We start from the raw sequence: 4,094 nt of genomic DNA, 5'->3' as shown, positions 1-4,094 counted from the left end.
TTGACCCAAGAAAAACTAGCATGCAAACACACCTTGATGTCTAAACAGACTGGCAGGAAGCCTGAATGCATGTGGAGAACATCCAAACTCTGCAGAAAGATCTGAAGCCTGGATTAGAACCCAAAACCTTCTTACTGCAAGAAAACACTGCTACAGTTCCACCTACCACAAATTTATCTGATATGTTTGGACTGTGGGAACGAGCAGGATTACCTGGAGAGAAATCACCCAACGGCAACAGAAGGTTCCTAGATAAGATCTCAAATAGTGCTAAAAAAACAATAAAAGCTCATAATTAATGAATGTTAATCATCTGTACTGTCTACTTCGACAACACAAAGGTTTTAGTCAATTATCAAACGCAAACAAACTGGAAGTTGATTTATGAGGATATCTCCAAATGGCGTTATTAAAAGTAATTAGGGTTGAATAATTAGACAAACACTGTAGATTCGTTTTTGTTGGATAAGTGCAATTAAATTCCTTCTCTTAAGAGATGAAAATATTTCATTAGTGACCTTTAATAAACAAGGAGTGGACTTTACCTCAACCTCCTGTGATTATTTCACCAGAAAACGGAGGAGGTATTCTGTCTTCACTGCTGAATCTGCCATTTCTAGAAACATTACATCTGTTAAGGAGCCTCACAACAATCCAGGCACAATCAATACTTTGGTTGCCTGAGGGGCTGTGAGACGTTTTAAAGGAAGGCATCGGAAAACGTCTTTGTTAAGAATCCTGATTTTCCTTTGTGGATATTTAATCCAGTTTTTTTTTTTTTTTTTTTTTTTTTTTTGCAGAATTCAAACTGAACCAACTCTTAAGGAGATTTTTGTTTTATTTGATGTTGACAGCTGTTTTGGATGTTTTCCACTTGAGGACCAGTTTCTGGATAGTTCTTTTGCGGTATCTTACCAGAATATAATCTCCATTCTGCAGGCCTCAGACGGCTCTTTGAATCTCACTCTGACTGGAGAACACCAAAGTAAATGTCTGAGGTATAAAGAGAGAAAAACGTCCCTCAAAACGCCGAGTCATGGTTCTTTTCTAATGCACACCTGAAGTGAATCGCCTGTGTCCAATTTCAGTGGTTTTAAGGTGGAATAACTGTGGGAATATCCTAATTTATTCATATTCTTATTACAGTTTATATAAAATTGTGTTTTTGTGGATTTATATAAATTGAAATAGCATTTTGTGCATAACAGTGAAATGTATTCAGTCAAAGATATTGTAACTTCCTGGGTAATCGTATTTTGCTGTTCTTAAAACACAATAATCAAAGCCTGTAGTTTTGTTCCAACATGTTGTCAAAAGGGCCACAAACGAGAAGAGTATTTTAAATTTGGTTGCAAACACTTGCAGGAATCTGAGAGGGCTTGCGGGTCTTCTCCGTATTCTTTAAGACCACCCGTGAGAGAGCAGGTTTAATCTTAGCAGAGTCATTATGCTGCACTGCAGGCTGCTGTACCATTATCGCCTTGTTTCTCCTCGAGCAACAGAGTGCTGTTTACTGCCATTAAATCAAACGCCGTCATGTTGGGTGTTTTCTCCAGACTTCTGTCAAGAAAGCAAAATTACATCCAGATATATTTTATTTATTTTTTTTGCTCTTGTCTGTTACATCATGTAAATAGTACACAAATGTAGTGTTTTATAACTCCTTTGTATTGGGAACAGGCTGCTTGTGCTCAGCTTGAAATACCTCTAACGCCCCCTGCTGGTGGATTTATCAGGAGACTTCAACAGATCACATTGTAAGATGCACTGAAAATGAATGTGACCCTTTTTTTTTTGCCAGTGGAAGGGTTTTAAATCCATGATTGCAGCTCAGTTTGTTGCTGCAATCCCTTCACCCACATGTTTCTATCAATGATCCTATAGATCACAAGTGTCAAACTCAGGGCCCGTGGGCCACATCTGGCCCGCCACAGTGTTTTATGAGGCCCTCTAACACTAAGTGATTTTATATATTATGTTATCAATCAAATCAATGCAGTTTGTATCTGTTTTTTTACTGACAAATTATATTAATCACTTCCTCCAGATTCTTGAGAAATGAATGGAAATTCATGCAAAATCAACAAATCCCTGCATTTTTTCCATTAATAATTGGGAGTTTATTGCAGATTTTTTTTCTAAAATTGTCAAAAACTTTCTTATTTGTACTAAACAGCTACCTCAACTTGAATTGCTGTTAGATTATAGTCCATGATCTATACAGCGAGTAATTAAAAGTTGTACTTACCGTAATAAATAAGCACAAATATCACATTTCCAAATTAGTACCACAAAACTTTTATTTTTATTGCACAAAAAGTATCACAAAATCCTGGAGGGACTGAAATAAAGTTCAGTATTAATATTTAATTTTAAGAATTCATTGACATTGTAACAGTTTAACAGTGCTGGTTTGATTAGTTGCTGGATAACAAGACAGGTTTGAGGGAGTTGCTATTTTTACTTTCACCACTAGATGTCAGCAGAAATTATTCAATGATCCTTTAATGCACTTTGGACAACAAACAAAGCAAAGAATCACATGACAAAAAAGTATTGGATTGAGAGTGTCCAGTTATCATTTGATCAGCTTTAATCAGGAGAACTATACTGTTCTTAAAGATTAACCATCAGCAGGTTTTCATGCGCTTTTTTGAAAAAAAAAAAAAAAAAAAATCAGATTAAGGTCAAGTTGATACAAAATTTCTAAATCTATCAGAAATCCTTTAGCCAAGGAAAACCTGACTGATGATTGAATCTAATCAAACAGTGGCTTATTTATTTATTTATTTATTTATGTTAAATGTATTACATTGTGTTTTGATAAATGTATCTGACTTATTTAGTTTATTTTAAAACACCTTGAATTATCTTGAATGGTGCTAAAAATACGTTTGTTTTGCCTTAAATGAAACACAAAGTCTCAGAAATTAATTGTTTTATTTCTGAACATTTTACTACATTTTACAGGATTTTGAAGTTGAAGTGAGAGAGAAAATTGTACTTCATTCTACTAAAAGCTATTTGTTCACACTTTAAAATGAAAAAATAAACTGTTCAGAGTAGAAACAGGAAGCATAAGACGCTAGCGGAAATGCTGTAAAAAAAAAACTTTATTTTGAAGGCACAACTTCCGGTAACACTTTGGAATCGTTAGCTTGATTTCGTTTTTTCCTTTCTGGAACCCAAACTTTTGGATAATTCAATGGGAAGGTGAAGGCGAAGCATGCCCCTCTGGTGAAAGGTCAATAAGGACTCTTTTTGGGATTTTAGTCTTCTCGAGGATAAAGGATACAGCCGGAAACTATTTCTACACCGAAAGCGGTAAGTTGAGCAAAGTTTCATTGAAGTTTTGTTCAGTTTTCTGGCAGAATTCAAGGTTAACGGGTTGTTTGTTCTGGCGTCGCTGGAGTGCTGGCTTAATTTAATTAACGACTCCAGCTGCAGTTTCTTTGTGTAATTTAAAAGCCGTCACCCCCTAGCTCTGCAAATTAATTGTTTAATTTATGTAAAAAGTTTTGGGGTCTTTTTAATATATCTTAGTAGAACGTTTGGTCACCTGAATCATTGTATGCGAATTACTGAAAATGTTAAATCTACTATCTGTAGGGTATGAATGTGTTTTTTTGCTTTTACATTGATTGTTTTCACATGCCCTTTAAATAACTGTGAAGTATTGCGTTTAAATTATATCAATTTCGTTAAGACATTTTGGAATATTTAGTGTTTATAGTTGCAGATTAAAGTGTGAACTTTAATGTAATTTCTTAAAAAGCACTTTTTTATGAAATGGGGGAGAGGGAAGGACAGAAGAATGGAGTGTTTTATTCTTGGACCTTAAGTAAGTCATTAGGAGGAGATGGGCTATTTATTAAGGTCAGATGATGCAGATTTAAACCTTTCCAGATATTTACTCATATCTTGTTCCAGTAGTAAACAAAGGAGCTTTACACCAATTTAATATGACAAAACAACTAGAAGTGCAGCATATTAAAAAAAAAAAAAACTTTTAGTATATATATATATATATATATATATATATATATATATATATATATATATTTGTTTTTGGGGGGGTTTCCACCCACAATACC

General features: G+C 34.4%; 1 protein-coding gene across 1 annotated transcript in view; it reads left to right on the top strand.

Moving 5' to 3' along the window:
• Window positions 1–3,145: 3,145 nt before the first annotated feature.
• LOC106955408 (liprin-beta-1-like) overlaps window positions 3,146–4,094 on the top strand; it is a 24,373-nt gene continuing 23,424 nt past the window's right edge. Inside the window, exon 1 of the mRNA XM_015045561.1 lies at window positions 3,146–3,324. The gene's annotated coding sequence lies outside the window, so the exon portion shown is untranslated. The remainder of the gene's footprint in view (window positions 3,325–4,094) is intronic.

Source organism: Poecilia latipinna, unplaced genomic scaffold (assembly GCF_001443285.1).
Source record: "Poecilia latipinna isolate Pla-1442-1.1 unplaced genomic scaffold, P_latipinna-1.0 Scaffold732, whole genome shotgun sequence".
NCBI lineage: Eukaryota > Metazoa > Chordata > Actinopteri > Cyprinodontiformes > Poeciliidae > Poecilia > Poecilia latipinna.
This window is presented reverse-complemented; position numbering and strand designations above follow the sequence as displayed.